An 18,553-nucleotide genomic window follows, 5' to 3' on the forward strand; every position below is an offset into this window, starting at 1 on the left:
CCAAATAGCCGAATAAGTGGCTTAATGTCCTGAGTTCTCATGTTTCATCATGGGCCCAGTTTTGCGATCTGTTTAGGAAGGTTTTTCTGCTATCTGATAATCAGGAGCACATTATGAAAGGTATCCTGGACCGGGTTCAGATGCCAGACGAGCCTTTTCCTACATTTGTCGCCCACATGCTAAGTGAATTTCGAAAATTGAGAACTCCACCTCCTCAGCTGGAGCAAATTGAGTTAATATGCAAGCATGCTGTGGAGAAATACAGGTTAGCGCTCTATGGTACTCCAGTAACATCTGTGATAGACCTTCTTTTACGTGCGCATGAGCTACATGCAGTCCTGGGTCCGTGTGGTTCTTATGCGCCCCAAGCCCGTTTCAGAGAGGCAATCCTCCCCCGAGACAGTAGTTGAGCCTCTCATACCTGACTCTTATAGGTCTACTCAGTTTGCTCTTGGTCATGTGGAAGACGTCACATCTTCATCATCCTGGAACACACCTTTCCGTGTTCAGGTCAATTTTCACAGCCAGGTACTTGAAGCTACCCTGGATACGGGTGCTTCCATTTCAGCTGTGCGAACGGATGTTTCGAAAATGGTTCCTGGGGGGTCTTAACAGTTTGGTCTGTGCCTGCTTTACAGCTTGCAGATGGTGCATTGTGTTGTCCTTTGGGTTTAGCTTGGCTACAGTTTGGTTTCATGGGCCAGTGCTTTTACCATCGTTTTGCAGTCATCGAAAACCTTTCAGCGCCGCTCGTCTTGGGCATGGATTTTATTATGAGAGCTTCTGTCGTGATTCAGGTCCCTTCCAGAACGGTTGTTCTGGGTGATGTGCCAGAGGCCTCAGAAGAGCTGGAGGGAGTTGACTTTGTCACCAAGTCACAGTATACTTGGTTTAGTGTCTAGTTCTTCTAGTTTGGCAACAAAAGTGGACGAGGCTGCTCTAAATGATGGTGAAAAAGTTAAGCTTGCTGAGTTGTTGAGATCTTTTTCTGAGATCTAGGCCACACATCCCTAGTTGAGCACAAAATTGACACAGGTCAGGCCAGACCTGTCCATCTTGCTCCATATCGTACCTCACCTGCGAAGAAAGAACTGATTGAGAGACAGATTGACATGATGTTAGCAGAAGGTATTGTGGAACCAGCATCAGGGCCTTGGGCTGAACCAGCTGTCATCATTCAAAAGCCGTCCGGTGAACCAAGGTTTTGTGTAGATTATCGGGGGCTGAACCATTTTACGGTGAAAGACTCGTACCCACTTCCGAGAATAGACGAGTCCCTTGATTTTCTAGCGAGAGGAAATTTTGTGACCACAATCGATCAAGCCAGGGGCTATTGGCAGGTGGCCGTGGAGGAATTGTCAAGGCCTAAGACTGCTTTTATTTCTCACCGTGGGTTGTACCAGTTCCGTGTTCTTCCTTTTGGCCTTTGTAACGCCCCAGCCACTTTTCAGAGGCTTATGAACACGGTTCTGGCAGGCCTTATCTACAAGTCGTGCGCAGTTTACCTTGATGATATTGTGGTTGCCTCACCCATGTTTGAACAACACCTGATAGACCTTGAGGAGGTTCTGGCTAAGCTTAAGTCTGCTGGTCTCTCGATCAAGTTGGAGAAATGTCAGTTCTGTAGGAAGGAGCTTACCTTCTTGGGGTATCGGATCACATAGGATGGCATCCTACTCAATGAGAAAAAGGTGAAGGCAGTTGTTGATTTTGTTACTCCAGTAAACGCCAAGCAGGTGAGACAGATCTTGGGTCTGACAAGTTACTATCGACGATGCATTCACGAATATGCCCGACATGCTGAACCTCTTTTTGCTCTTACGAGGGCCAATGTTCCTTTTCTGTGGACCCAAGACTGTCAAAATGCTATGGATTTCCTCAAAAGTAAATTTACATCTGCGCCCATTCTTCATTCACGTTGACGCGTGTGATGTCGGTTTGGGAGCTGCTTTGATGCAGAGGGATGAGGAAGGAAGACATTGTGCAATTGCTTATGCCTGCCATGCTTTGCACAAATCTGAACGCCCTTACTCTACCCCCGAGAAGGAGTGCCTAGCGGTAATTTGGGCACTTGAGTATTTCAGACCGTACATTGAGGGACTGCATGTCACAGTTTTTTCTGACCACAGCATTCTGAAGAGGCTGATGTCAAGACCAAACCCCACAGGAAGGTTGGCTCGGTGGTCACTTCGGTTACAGGATCTTGATTTCGAAATTATCCATAAACCTGGAGTGTCCAACAGTGTTCCCGACAGTTTATCCAGGAACCCCTGACCTTCTTGTGGTCAGCCGCTCAACATTCTTCCTGATCGTGCTGTTCTTGGGAGTCTGGACCTGCGTTCCTTGCCGTCTGTGTTGTTTACGGACCGGGATCATTTGAGAAGTTTATAGCTGAACGATCTGGACATTGGAAAGCTGTTCAAGGTGTTGGAGGATGGTGAGAGTGTATATCCAGAAGAAGATCCACTGAATGTAGTTCTTGATGGTCTTCTGTATCACAAAGACCCAAAATCATCTTGTACCTTGCACCCTATGAAACAGTTTAAGCTGTACGCTCCTCAGACTATCAGGAGGTCTCTGTTGGAGTATTTTCATGATCATCCTACTGCAGGTCACTTGGGTGTGACTAAAACGGTGGCAAGGCTTAAGCAGAGATTTTTCTGGCTTAACATGCTGTCAGATGTGAAGAAGTATGTGGGTTCATGTGCCATCTGCCAGTTCACTAAACCTTCCCAGAAAAAAACCTGGTTTCATGGTTCCAATCCGCCCTCAATATCCCTGGGAGTATATGGGGGTGGACTTAGTGGGCCCTTTGCCCCAGACGCCGAGTGGTAACGCGTATATCCTTGTGTTCGTTAATTATTTCTCGAAGTGGATCGAAGTTTGTGCTGTGAGGGAAGCTACAGCTCTTGTTGCTGCTAGGAAGCTGCTCAGTGAAGTTTTCCCCGGCATGGTTCCCCGAAGTACTTGATATCAGACCGAGGTTCTGCTTTTATGAGTGATCTCTTCAAACACACAGTTTCTGCTTTGGGTACTGAGCACAGGTTTACAACAGCTTACCACCCTCAGACCAGTGTCACTGAGCGAGTGAATCGAACACTGAAAACTGCCGTTAGAGCATATGTTGGGACCAAGCATACTTCTTGGGATCGGTTTCTTCCTCACATTTGTTTTGCCTTACGGACAGCTCAACACGAGAGTACTGGACTGAGTCCGTCAATGGTGTTGAATGGCCGAGAACTGGACACGCCCTTGGATCTAATTTTCAACCTGATTCTCTTTGAGTGGACGATCCAGGTGTGACTTCGTTGGATGCCCTGAAGCATTCGCTCCAGGAGGCTTCTGATCTTGTTAGGTCTTTTCTCGAAGCAAGTCACTCTAAGAAAAAGCGCCACTATGACAAGAGGCGTCGTCTCGTTTCTTTCTCCGGTAATGATCTGGTGCGGGTTAAGTCTCGTCCACGTTCAGATGCATCTACGAACTTTGCTGCCAAACTTGCGCCCTTATACACAGGTCCTTACTGTGTCACGAAAAAGTTATATACAAATCAACAATTCTTGATCGCAGGTCTTCAGAGAGCTCTTTTTAGCGAGCCATGGTGCACATCAGACAATGTTACTTATTCCTCCCCCTTCTGTTATTGTTTGCATGTTATCCTAATTAAAAATATGAAAACCCATAAATGTTTGGGTGGTTTTAGTTAAAACAGACCCTGTTTTTTCATTTGTGTCATTTTGACAAAGATCCGATCACATTTGATGGTGATTTTATGCAGAAATGTTAGCAATTCCAAAGGCTTCAGATACTTTTTCATGCCACTGTATATATTTCATATGTAAGATAGTACAATGGTACATTATAGTCTAACAATAGCTTACATTATTCCTGTAAGTTACAGAGATTGCAGATGATAGCAGGCCAGCTAGTTACATCTCATACTGATATTGACCTAACTTTTAACACTAGAGTTAGAGATTGTGTATACTGTCTCGTTTTTAATGCATCTCTCACACTGTTCTGTTAAAGTATGGGTGCAATCATATGTTAATTCTCATGATGAATAATTACTAATGTAAAAATATGTGTATGTTATATTATTTCCACAGATGCATTGATGAGCGTTAGTGTTGCAGTGATCAACTGTGAGGAAACACAATAGGAGGATCCATCTGTCTCTGACCACAACTACACTTCAAAATCACATCTCGACCTGAAGCACCTACATCTGACATGGGAACACAATGCGTTGAGCTGGCGCCATTGTACACAACTCTGCTGAGAAACAACCACCATTCATTCAGTCGCCGAACACCTTACCAATACATACACCTACAGCTTCCAGCTACACACTTGGGATCAGCTCCTGATGACTCTGATGGAGCTGCGTCGTAATTTATTGGAGGATGATCTTGCTGAAAGGTTTGGTGTTTCTAAACCTGGTGTTGTGGTAAATTCATAACTGCAAATTCAGGGTTCCAGGAATACCTTTGTGCAGGTGATGAAGTAACGGCAGACAGAGGCTTCACCATTACTGATCTCCTCTATGTCAAGTCAAGTCACTTTTATTTATATAGCGCTTTTTACGATGCAGATTGTGTCAAAGCAGCTTTACAGTCATAACTGCTATATAATTTTGGCTGCACAGCAGCTCTTAAAGAAAATGGTGTCAGTATCCATCTTAAGTAAATTCAGTATTGATTCATTGCGATGTAAGAATCAATAGTTATTAATTTAGTTAATTTATCTATATCAGTACTGGAGTAAACGGTGATGTCATCATCCAGCTAAGTTTAGTTTGCATACAATGTTGTCAATGCAGGCAGATCAAAACACTGTTGAATATCAAACGAAGGTGATACTTGTCATTCCAGCATTCACCAAGAGAGGCATGCAACTCTCTGAAGAAGACACCACCAACACCAGGCGCATCGCCAATGTACGCGGGTCATATGACTGAAAATCTTCAAAATCCTCTTATAACTGTTCCAATTAACCTCACCCCTAAAATTGATCATTTAGAGAATTTGCCCAGTTTAACCTTCTAAGCAACATAATTTCTGATGTAGAGAATGAATAAGTGTTGATTTGTAGGCAAGTTTGCCTGTGCTGTGGTTTTGCATTAACCAATGAAAATAGTGTATAGTGTAAATTAGGGCTGGGCGATATATCGCATGCGATTGTCACGCGCATTTCGTCAGTAAAGCCGGTTCCCTGATTGCCGCTAAATCGCCATCACCTGCTTTCAAATGGAGCGGCATTTAATAGACAGAGCCGTAGATCACTGATAAGCCACGCAATATCGCGTTCATTATCGAAGGCGATACATCTGCGATATGATTAACAAAACTGATTTAAAATAATTCCAGTCTTCTTCACCTACACCCTCTACATGCTGCTCTATCAACTCCTGACAGTCCCATGGTTACCTCTGGCCACTTCATATCATCTACCAGTTATGGCCATTAACAATGATGATATGAGACCATCTGATCGTCGTATAAAATTTTCTCTGTGCTCCCAATTTGAAACATTTACTGCATTAACATTATTTGTCATTTCTCTAAAGTTATAGCTCGCTATAAACAATATTTGAACTACTGATCTAGCTACCGGATGTGCCGCATCAGTTTAGCGGAAGTCGGATGACAAAATGCAGAAGATCGGAGAATTAAAAATGGGTGTGGTGGAATAAGGTGAATGTATTGGTTTCGGTTCATGATGACGATTGCATTTCCTTTGTCAGCTGGTTTTATAACTATACCAGGTTCTGACATTAAAGTCTTGAGAGCTATTTCTTCTCCTTTGGTGAGGTTTGGTGGATCTCTGGGATGGTTCTTGCCCCAGTTTTGGAGAGTTTTGTTATCTTTATCTATAATTTCTCCCACTGCTATTGGTAAGTCCTTTAATTGGTAAGAAAGGGGTCTTGGTATCATTCTGTTCATCTTCAAAATATGCAAGAAGTTTTAGTCTTTGATGATATTGTTTGAGTTGGGTTTGGATTTCTAGTCTATCTTGGTTGATTAAGTCGGTATAAGGGATGAAGGATAATCCTTTTTCTAATAATGAGAGTTGGTTGGAATTTAATATCAGTGAATCTGATAAGTTTATGATGGTTTTGTTTGAAGTGTGTCCTCCTATTGGTTTGTTCAGTTTAAAGATTTGAGCCAATGATTTAACATGGCTGTCGCTGTGTCCTGTGTCCAATGTATGTTGTCATCAATTGTGTTGAATTGGTCGTATGGTAGTGCTTCCATCCACATTCCTGTGTCTTTTATATGTCTCCTTTGTGCATTTGGTGTTAAGTTGCTGCTGAAGTTAATCAGTGGTATAAGAATCCTAGTGTTGGGGAATGTCTGTTTTGCTACTCCTGCGAAACGGCTGATCATTTTTTGCAGTAGTGAGGGGTTGTTGTTATCTCTATTATTAAGTCCAAAAGATTGAATGACCTTTTGCACTTCTTCTGTTGATCCTGTTTTGTGTTTAAGTAGATGGTATGCATGGGCCACTTGTGCTCCACGTTAGCTGACCATCTGGATTCTGTCATCGTCAATTATGGGGAGGCGACTAATATTGGAATCTCCTATTATCAGAACCGGTCTGGTTGTGTTAATGACCAGTTACCATACTTGTCACCAAAATGTTCTTTCCTTGACAGGATGCTTTTGCCTTTGTCTAGCCTGACTGGGCTTTCTGATGGCGGGGTGCTTGATTCTGGATACCTACTTTTCTCTGTTTCCATGATTGGTGTGGGTAGTATGGTGTACCGCTTTCTATCTGGCTAATAACTTGTAGATTTAATAAATAATTAACTTGTTATATGCCAATCTATGGACCAGCGTCTCAGAAGGACAGATTCGCTACTGAGAAAGATGCAACAACAACAGTGAACAGACTTGAAGAATAATTTGGTTGAACACACAATGTGTATTTGTTTGACTGCATTCAAAAGGTAAGTTGAATCAATGTGAAATAATAAAAAATATATATATATATTTTCACAATTGAAAATATTGTTTCTGAATTTTCCTATCAATCTTTTCTTTTCACAGGTTTCGTGAAACTTTTCCCTTGATTGTCAACAAGGTAAGTACTTTATTCACTTTAACTCAGTGTTCGATTCACCCAAAAATTAGTGTTCAAGTATCAAAACCCAAACAATATATCACTTGTCAACCCAGAAAATTGACACTTCTCAATGAAATAAAATAATGTCCTTTGATCTCAAAATCCTCAATTTCTCAGTCTTTCAAGAAAAACAGTTCTTCAAATGGTCCATAGAAGTACAAATGTCTTTTCTTTGTCCATGAGGAACATCTCCATCCAAAACACAAAAAAAGAAGAGTTATTCGATTTCCTACCATTCGCAGAGTTCAGAAAATCTTTTGTTTCCACAGAAAATCCAAGAACAACTCAAGGGAGGCTCGCCAGTCCAAACCCTCCTCAAAACCACTGGAAGGCCGGGACAAATCCAGAATACAGGCATCGGTACATCTCGTCACATCGGACAGGACAGCAATCCAATTTTGGACAAGGGCAGAACAAGAAAAACAGAACAAAACCAAACAAAAACAAAAAACCTGACCTTGAACAAACAAGGTCATGAAAATATCATGAATATCTTCATTGTAACAACATACAATAAAGTTATCAATCACTATACATCATTCAAATTACACAGAACTTGAGTATTCTGAATATATGTACATGTATCTTTTCAAATAAAGAATATTTTCTTCATATATGCAACGTCTGTGACTATTTTTCCAACATAGCGCACTAATTATTATATAACTGACAACTTTCCGTCACATACTTGAGCACACAGTTAGCTCGTATGTACTAAAGACAGCATTACACATTTTTTCATATATAAATCAGTCACAAATTCAATTTCTCTTGCTTTTTCCACTTAAACAATAATAATGATTCAATTGTGATGAATAACAAGGCAAATTGACTTACCAAGGAGATCTTTAAACTCACAGAAAATTCCAGAATGGAGCGGTTACAACGCGTCCGATTTAAACCCTTTTCTTTAACCTTTTTAATCAAAAATACACTTCGTAAACACTTTAGCAACACTCTGTCGCTAGTAAAGTATATGCATATCACCATTAACTTTTATATTTTACAAATTGAATGTCCATTTCACTCACATTACAATATCAACGTCATTCACAACCAATGGAAAATAAAATGCGTCACTTCACTTACATCAATCCATCGATAAAACACATCCAGAAGATTATTTCTATGTTTCTGTTCCCCGGAGCGTCAGCAAACACCGCGCTCATCAGCACCTATGCACGATAGAGAGAGCTGCCTCTGACTCCACGAGCAAACCTCGTGCAAAATCCGGAAACTAATTTCTCCGCTGCGCCACATTCTGCGCTCTCATTGGCTCACGTTGTATTAAAAGCTACTCTCTATTGGTCACATTAATAACCAAGTAAAATATATGTTTATATAAAATTAATATTTTCTTTTATAATAGTACTCGTTTTTAAGTAGTTCTCAATAGTTTTGTTTATATATTAGTATGTTTATATATTAATAACTTTATTTCTATATTACTCTGGTAACCTTGGTTACACTTCCCCCTCCTGAATCATAGCACGTCCCTGTGCTTGGGAGTCGTTAAGTCACACAGGTGAGACTGCATTGAGTCCAGCATCATGATTTCTTATATAATCAGATTCCTCCACTGATTCAGAAAGTGCAGAACTCAATCCTTGCAATAAAGATTGAATGACTGAAATCAAGGGATTTCCCAGCCGTGCATACTGCAACTTGTCTGGTGGTCTACTCTGCCTTTTTGAACGTCTTGGACCCATATCTCCTGCATCCTTGGGCACAGTTGAAATGCCTGGAAGATGTCTGACAGGGGGTGAGTCAGGATAAGGAGTAACATTATTTTCATGTGCATCTGGTCCAGTTTCATTGACCACATCATATGACTCATCTGATAGCTCACTTGATTCATCACATTCGTTTTCTGAGATTACTTTTGCTAATCCCTCTTCTCTACTTTCAGGTTCACCTCCAGAGGCGTCTGGCTCTGCATGGTGCATCACAGGTGAGTTCCTCTCAACTCCATCACTAATCGGGTTTTGTTCAACAGGTGAATCATCTCTTGACTGATCCAGGACAGTGGATTGTGGACTTACGGAATCAACTACAGGTAAGTTTCTGGTAACCGATGAACTCTCTGACTCATGAGTTGGTCTTTCTTCTGGAATAACTCTAGTAGTGAACTCCAAAGATTCTCCAGGTACATCAAGGTGAATAGATTCACTCTCAGATTCAGAATAACTATGCACAGTTTCTGCTTCGGTAGCATCCTTGATTCTGGATTGGGCTCTGGTTCTAGGCCTACGATGTTCTTTTTGCTGGACAGATTCTTCGAACTCAGTGTTGGGCAAATACCCACAGGGCAGAAGTAAATCGCGATGCAAAGTACGCACTGGACTTTCCTTCCCTTCTGGCCGAACTGTATACACGGGAATACCACTGCTTTTCTTTAACACAATATAGACGTCAGGTTCCCATCTATCCGCTATTTTGTGTTTCCCTCTTAGCCGGACATTCCTTACTAGGACTCGGTCACCTATGTCCAGAATGGAAGCAACTACATTTCGATCGAACCTCCTCTTGTTTCTTCCCGCTACCTTCATAGCATTGCGAGTTGCGAGCTGGTAACTCTCTTCTAACCGGTCCTTAAGAGATTTCACATACTGTGAGTGAGACTGGGAGGAGTCATTGACTTGGAGTCCGAAAGCAAGATCCACGGGCAATCGAGGCTGGCGTCCGAACATCATTTCGTAAGGCGAGTACCCTGTTACATCGTTCTTGGTGCAGTTGTATGCGTGCACAAGCGGTTTAACAAATTCCTTCCAGTGGGCCTTTTTGTCGTTTTCCAGGGTTCCTAACATTTGCAGAAGGGTCCTGTTGAACCGCTCCACTGGGTTCCCTCTTGGGTGATAGGGGGTCGTCCTCACCTTACGGATACCCGCAACTTTGCACAGCTCTTGAATAGTTCGGGATTCGAAATCTGGGCCCTGATCACTATGCAATTTTTCTGGGAAGCCATAGTGCAGTAAGAAATGATCCCAGAGACATCTGGCCACAGTCCGAGCCTTTTGATCTTTGGTAGGTATCGCAATGGCATATTTTGTAAAATGGTCTGTGATGACCAATATATCCTTTGCGTTGCTACTGTCTGGCTCTACGGACAGGAAGTCCATACAGACCAGCTCCAAGGGCCTGCTGGTCTGTATGTTCACTAAAGGAGCTGCTCTCTGTGGTGGAGCCTTCCTCCGAATACAACGCTGACAGGTTTTGATCTTTTTCTCTACAGCATCAGCCATTTTAGGCCAATAGAACCTGGAACGGAGGAGATCAAGAGTCCGCTCCAGCCCTAAATGACCCATGTCATCATGAAGACTGGTGAGTACCATCTGTCGTAGATCCCTGGGTAACACTAGCTGGCCCAACACTCTACCTTGATCCATTCTTTTCCTATACAACACTCCATTCTTGATTTCGAGCTTATTCCACTCTCTCATCCACATAGCCATGGTAGGTGACTGGGATGTTCTACCAAGGGGTTTTTCACCAGACTCTAGGTACTCCAGGAGCTCTTTCAACTCTGGATCTGCTCGTTGTTGGGCTGCTAAATCTTCCTCAGAGAGGTGAGGGATCACAGGTAAGCCATGATCATATTCTTCCTGGAATCCTTGGGGTAATGCACTCGCATCCATCATCATGGACTCTGCTAATGTGATCAAGACAAGGCGTCCATCCTTTGACTGGCTAACCTGATGCTTCTCACACACAGCCTTCACTGCTTCTGGTAGTATCACCGACAGATCTTCATTGGTTTCAGCTAGATGATTCAGAGTGAACTGTTTAATCCTCTCCTGTTCTTTTTGAGACTCCAGATCATTCAACAGCTGACCGTTTGGACGTCTGGACAACCCATCGGCATCCTGGTTTTGGGCTCCTGCTCTATATTGGATTTTGAAATTATAAGCTGATAACCCAGACAGCCATCTATAACTGGTGGAGTCCAATTTGGCAGAAGTCAAGATGTAAGTTAAGGGGTTACTGTCGGTGACCACAGTAAATTCAGCCCCGTACAAATAGTCACTGAACTTTGAGGTAACTGCCCACTTGAGGGCCAGAAACTCAAGTTTATGAGCGGGATATCTGGCTTCGCTCTTAGTTAGTCCTCGACTAGCATAAGCAAGGACCCTCAACTGGCCTTCCTGTTCTTGATATAATGCAGCACCTAGGCCTATGGTGCTGGCGTCAGTGTGCAATACGTATGGCAATCTAGGGTCAGCGTATCCCAAAACCGGTGCAGTTGTTAGTTTCTCCACAATTTTCTCAAATGCCTCCTGACAAGAAGCATCCCATCTGTCTCCCAGCTTTTCTTTCGGGTCATAGTAATGACGATTAACGTCTTTACACTTCCTCCCTTTTCGAATTGGGGGATATCCGGCAGTGAGGTTGTTGAGTGGCTTGACTATTTTAGAAAAGTCCTGAACGAACCTCCTATAATACCCGGCAAACCCCAAGAATGATTTCAGCTCTTTGAGAGTCTGGGGCCTTGGCCAGGTTTTAATGGCCTCGATTTTCGCTGGGTCCGTTTCTACACCTCGTTGAGAGACAATATGTCCCAAATATCGCACTGAGGTCTGAAAAAATTTACATTTCTCAGGCGAGAGTTTCAAGCCATATTCCTTCAGACGGGTAAGTACCTGCAATAGTCGACGTTCATGTTCTTCAAGTGTCTCCGAAAAAACTATAAGGTCGTCTATGAAAACTAGCACCTCTTTCCGGTTCAGATGACCCATACAGCGCTCCATGAGCCTTTGGAAGGTACTGGGAGCATTTGTGATTCCCTGCGGCATCCTATTGAACTCCCAGAATCCTTGTGGGCACACGAAGGCTGTCTTGTGTTTATCCGCTTCCTCCATTTCGATTTGATAGTACCCCGACTTCAAATCCAGAACAGAGAACCACTTCGAGCCGTTTAATACGGAAAACACCTCTTCCAAGTTGGGAAGCGCATAGGCGTCCTTTATAGTTTGGGAGTTAAGTTTTCTAAAGTCGATACATAGGCGTACGGAATTATCCTTCTTCCTCACTACCACTATAGGAGAGGCAAAGGGAGACTCAGATTCTCTGATAATTCCAGCAGCCAACAAGTCTTGCAGGTGTTTGCGAACAGCATCGACATCCTGTGGGTGAATGGGCCTAGCTCGATGTTTGAAGGGAGTTTCATCACTAAGTTTGATGTGATGTCTCACTTTATCTGTATGCCCAAAATCCATGTCATGTAAGGCAAAAACCTCAGGCATCGTGTTCAGTAGAGCTGATATTCGGGTCCTCCACTCTGCTGGTACAGGGGAATCACCAAAATCAAATTTTATCTGTGAGCTGCCAGAGTTCAGTTGAGTATGAGGAGCATCATGTCTTGGCTGTGTCTCAATCACACGCTGAACAGCATACATTTCAGCAATCACAGCTTTTGGTGGAACAGCAATGTCAGTCTGGGTGTCGTTTCTCACCACTACAGGTATACTATTGGAGCGTTTAGCAGGCAAAGTATATAATCCGCTAGCCACTAATAATCCACCTGGCATAGAAGACATTTCTGGCTGCCCTAAAGTTATCAGGCCTTCTGGAGAACAGCGACTTATATGCACAACTCCATCGAGAACAGCTACACTCCCTGCTGACACAGTTTTAGGAGTAGTTCCTCCCAATGTCACACATCCCAGAACTTCAGTGCTCATTTGCTTATGTCTGACATCCAGAATTTTGAGTACTGCTCGATATCCATTAAAAGCTGGATTGAGGTTTCCTGAGCTTTCTTGAGCATGGTTCGCATAAAGAGCATCCAGGGAATTGGTTCCCACAAGGACTTGGGGCACGTTCATCAAATCAGGGACCACTAGAGCTAATGTTGTAACTTCTGCTTTTACTCCCAGGAACTCCTTAGGAAATATCAGAGTGAGCTCTACATAGCCTAAGTAGGGAACCGATTGCCCATTTGCTCCCTCCACTTCCAGTAAAGACTCAAGTGGCTTCAACGGGTGATTAGATAGATGATCGTGGTAAAAGGAAAGTGGAATGGTGGTTACTTGGGAACCTGTATCTAGCAAACAATTCACTGGAGTTCCTTCAACAAGCAACTGGGCAGTACACTTCATTCCAACCAATCCTCTTGGTAATTTTCTCTGCATTACTTCTTCACAACACTTGTTGAATACTCTTCTAGGTTTATTAGGGCATGTGGGTCTTTCCTCAGTTTCTGTACGCCCTGCTACAGAGACTGATTGGAGTTTAACCGTGAGGATGCAACTTTGTTATTCAGGTCCCAGTGAGCCTGTTTCTCCCTCAGCTGACGACGTTTGCTTTCTACTTTGGCAGAGTTTGGATCATTTTCACAATTTACGGCGATATGACCATCTTCCCCGCAGCGAAAGCAGTATCCTGGACGCGGTCGGGCTGAGGTCAATCCATCCATACTGACTGATTTACTCTCTTCACGTCTTGTCTGCTTGGGCTGTGACATAGCAGAAAGGCTCCTGAACCCGGATGTTCTTTCTGGCTGACGTTTCTGTGAATCTGAGACGGTTAATTGAGCTTTTAACTCTGCAAGCTGTCTTGTTAATTCGACAATTTCCTCAGCTTCTGAGCTTCTGTTCTGGACCTTTTGGGAAACTGCAGCTTGAACCTGGGCTCGTAGTTCAGTCAGTTCTTTTTTCAGCGAAGTCACATCCACTACTTTGGAACAAGCAGGCTGGCACTTCTGGTGAGTCAATGATTGCATGGAGGCAAGTCGAGCATGAATTTCTGATATTTGTTTTCTCATGGAGTCTGTTTCAGGGGCTGCTCCGCTGACTACCTCTTGTGAGTGAGCAGACAACTGATGAGCTGCAGCTCGTGACTTGGAAGTGGCTAGACTTTGTTTAGTCATCCCAAAATGACTCCTCATCCGATCCTCCTTTGAAGCTTGCCGGTCTTCTTCCGCTCTGACAGACACCACAAGTTCAGCGAAGGAAGGTGGGTTATTCTTTCTCCTTTCCAGCTGAAGACTGACAATTAAGCCATTATCCCAGCACCCACGACAGAATTGATTCAACAAACTGCGATCACGCTCCCTCTCTGCAATGCCACCTCTCCTCACCGCTGCACTTAACATCACTTGTAATCGATGCAGGTAGCTGGAAGGCTTTTCTCCCTGATTCTGCAACATCGTCATGAACTTTGCCAGCAGCTCTTCCCCATCCTCCACTGATGCATACACTGATTCTAGCAACTCTAAATATACTGAGGGCGATGATTGTGGGCTAATGTGTTTGATTACGTCAGCAGCAGGTGGAAGCAAGCTGTCTAGAATTCTTCTTGTACGAGACAAGTCTGAAACCGATGGATCATCCAGTAGGAATTGCACACTTGCTCGCCATGTTTCAAAGTCGGGTTCATTGGGTGGGCGTGGAATTTTCCCTGAGAAGGATCTGAGACGTAGGGAAGTATGCTGGGCTGTCATATCACTTGTCCTCACAACGTGCTCAACCACGACTCTTTGCACACCAGGAGGATCTATCATATCCATGGTCAGAACTGGATGTGGTATACCTGTGGCTGAAGGATTGTTAATTCTACCAGTATTAGGTACAGTATTCATCTCATTCTCCTTGGACAGGTTTTGAGTTTTCTGGCTTCCAACACCCAGCAATGGAGAAACATTTGGTGAGAAGGTTCCATCTCTACTTTCTCCCATTCTCTGTGATGTGGCGGGTGACCCACGGTCATTGACTGAACTGGCAGTACTGAGTCCCTGAGTTTGGGAGTCTGCTACATTACAGCTGGGCAAATGTTCGGTGGGAGGGCCAACTGACCTCATTTTTACTAACTCCTCTTGAAGCACTTCTTCAAAAGATTTGCCAGTAGCATTAGCAATGGCTTTCAATTCTGCTAAATAGCCCTTAGTAGCGTCATCTTTAACTACAGGTGAGTATACACTGCTTAGGGCACGTACAGTGAATATGACATCTGCATCCGAAGTGCTAACAATACTTAAAGGCAACAGAGGGTTCAGGTTTTTCATTGCAGAGCTATGTGCAAACTCTATTATAGCCTGCCGATGAAATTCAGATGTTGGGTCATCAATAAGCAGATTACGACTAATGCTGCCATACCGTACAAGCCATGCTTCTAAGTTTTGGTCAGATTCACTCAATGTTATGCCACCAACTATGACAGCATTGGAAACATTCACGTTTTCTCGTTCCACTATATCCATACTGATAAAACTGAGATAGCTTGTTTCACAGAAAGAATTATCTTTTTGTCGTACTGAGAGGTCACTGTTGTTGTTAGGCAATCAATCTCCTGGCTGGCTCTCGCCAAGTTTTTGTACCGCTTTCTATCTGGCTAATAACTTGTAGATTTAATAAATAATTAACTTGTTATATGCCAATCTATGGACCAGCGTCTCAGAAGGACAGATTCGCTACTGAGAAAGATGCAACAACAACAGTGAACAGACTTGAAGAATAATTTGGTTGAACACACAATGTGTATTTGTTTGACTGCATTCAAAAGGTAAGTTGAATCAATGTGAAATAATAAAAAATATATATATATATTTTCACAATTGAAAATATTGTTTCTGAATTTTCCTATCAATCTTTTCTTTTCACAGGTTTCGTGAAACTTTTCCCTTGATTGTCAACAAGGTAAGTACTTTATTCACTTTAACTCAGTGTTCGATTCACCCAAAAATTAGTGTTCAAGTATCAAAACCCAAACAATATATCACTTGTCAACCCAGAAAATTGACACTTCTCAATGAAATAAAATAATGTCCTTTGATCTCAAAATCCTCAATTTCTCAGTCTTTCAAGAAAAACAGTTCTTCAAATGGTCCATAGAAGTACAAATGTCTTTTCTTTGTCCATGAGGAACATCTCCATCCAAAACACAAAAAAAGAAGAGTTATTCGATTTCCTACCATTCGCAGAGTTCAGAAAATCTTTTGTTTCCACAGAAAATCCAAGAACAACTCAAGGGAGGCTCGCCAGTCCAAACCCTCCTCAAAACCACTGGAAGGCCGGGACAAATCCAGAATACAGGCATCGGTACATCTCGTCACATCGGACAGGACAGCAATCCAATTTTGGACAAGGGCAGAACAAGAAAAACAGAACAAAACCAAACAAAAACAAAAAACCTGACCTTGAACAAACAAGGTCATGAAAATATCATGAATATCTTCATTGTAACAACATACAATAAAGTTATCAATCACTATACATCATTCAAATTACACAGAACTTGAGTATTCTGAATATATGTACATGTATCTTTTCAAATAAAGAATATTTTCTTCATATATGCAACGTCTGTGATGGTGATTATGTATTGATGATAATGAAATCATCATGTAGTTTCTTGATTCACTGATCTCATTCAGTGTCTAATCTCTTATCAAAAGTGTTACACTATTAACACACTATAATCTAAACTAATCTAAGCTGCCAGCGTCTGTTTACATTATAATCCTATGGAGTAAACCGTGTTTTCAAAAAATTCCTGAGCGCTTTTTAAAACACCACCGCCGGCGTCTTTTTTCTGCAGCTCAGACCGTCTTTTCAAGTTGAAAAAAGTTCAACTTTTCTGAAGAAGAAGAAAAAAAAAAAAAACGGCCTACGTCATGCGCCAAGCGAGTAGCGAGACCTGTCATTTCCATAACAACAAAAACAACAAGGAAAAATGGACAAGGTGCTGGTAGATAGACTTACCATTCTAGTTTCTGAGCACAAGCAGTTGTATGATATGAGCACAAAACTCTATCATAATATACATCACAAAGAGACTGTGTGGGCACAGATTGGACGGATCCTTGGTTGTTCATGGTAAGTGTATCAGCTACTACTTTTTGTTAACAAAATTATCACCTAGCTAACATTAGCCAGCATTAACTTTTACACAAAAACAGTTATCGGTAACACTTTAGAATAATGGTCCGCCATTAATAAGTAACTATGCAGGAAGTAATGCAGGACTAATGAGTAGTACTACATTAACACTTCAGCTACTACTATTAATATATAGAAACAAGCTAATCAATAATTAGAGAATGAGATTGGCATCATTAAGAACTAATAGGTAACTATGAAAAATGATAAAGAATTACTAAATATTATTAAAGAATTACTAATTAATTACTAATCACAACATTAAAGTGTCTGAGATGTGAGAAATTGTCTTTTTTACTCTCAACATGGTCATAAAATGCAGAAAATGCATCATTAATTACTCAAGTGTTACCTAGTCACTATGCAGGAACACTTGTATCAGGCATTATTTTAAAGAAAAAATATGTTTTTCACTTTAAAATAATGTCCCTGATTACTTGTTCCTCATCAGGTAACACTTCAGTAATTTATGATGCATTATATGACTATTTCAGAGTAAAAAAGTGATTACGTCTCAAAAGATAATGTTTTTCATTTGTCCATTAGTTAATAGTTATTAATGATGGTAATCTCAATAGGTAATTATTGATTAGCTAATAAGGAACTATCTTCTAAATTTGATATTACTACTGATTAATTAAGCTTGTTTCTATATTAGTTAATAGCAGTAGCTGAAGTGTTATGTAGTACTACTCATTAGTCCTGCATTACTTTCTGCAAACCTACTTATTAATGACAGACCATTATTCTACAGTGTTAATCAGTACCATAGCTGATAACAGCAGCTGTACTTTACTTCTTTTAGGCAACTTGCCATTGGAAATGGAGGGACAAGTACAAAGGTGAAAGGAGAAATTAGAAAGACAGGAGAAGTGGTTCTGAGGGAGGCTCTAAACACTCATGGAAGTTCATGGGGTCATGTCATTCTTGTATCCCCATGTCTAGGATAGGCCGACATCTACAAATTTTGAAACACCAGAAAGAATTTTAAATGTGATGTGTGAAAGTACAGGAGAAGAGAGTTCAAGATATGTAGTCTGTGACATGTATTAGTGTACAAATAAGCCTACTGTATGTTTTACATGTAGCCTGCTAGGCAAGGCAAGGCAAGTTTATTTATATAGCACATTTTATACACAATGGTAATTCAAAGTGCTTTACATAAAGAGGAAACAAATACATAAGAATAAAAATGGAATGCATAAAAAATAAAAATTACAATAAAGGCAGAGAATACCCCTATCTGGATGGAAGAGTCAGGGAGTTTCAATGCTATGATGATATAAGCATGTAAGGTTTGCTTATACATATTGATAATATATTTATTGGTGTGTTGTCTTATCTTTTTTTCCCCTCAAAGTGCAATGGTGACTCGGTGGTCAGCTGGACACCTAGCCCTGGCAGACACCAGTACCACCAGCACAGGACTCCAGTTTGAACGCAGCAAAATCCTTCTCCAGCACCAGCATCAAGGGGAAAGTGGAGGGAGGTAGCACCAGGTCTCACAGTACCAAAAACAAGTGCTGCAGTCCATACAGCAGGATTAGTGAGCATAC

This window comes from Megalobrama amblycephala, unplaced genomic scaffold (assembly GCF_018812025.1).
Source record: "Megalobrama amblycephala isolate DHTTF-2021 unplaced genomic scaffold, ASM1881202v1 scaffold216, whole genome shotgun sequence".
In the NCBI taxonomy this organism is placed as follows: Eukaryota; Metazoa; Chordata; class Actinopteri; order Cypriniformes; family Xenocyprididae; genus Megalobrama; species Megalobrama amblycephala.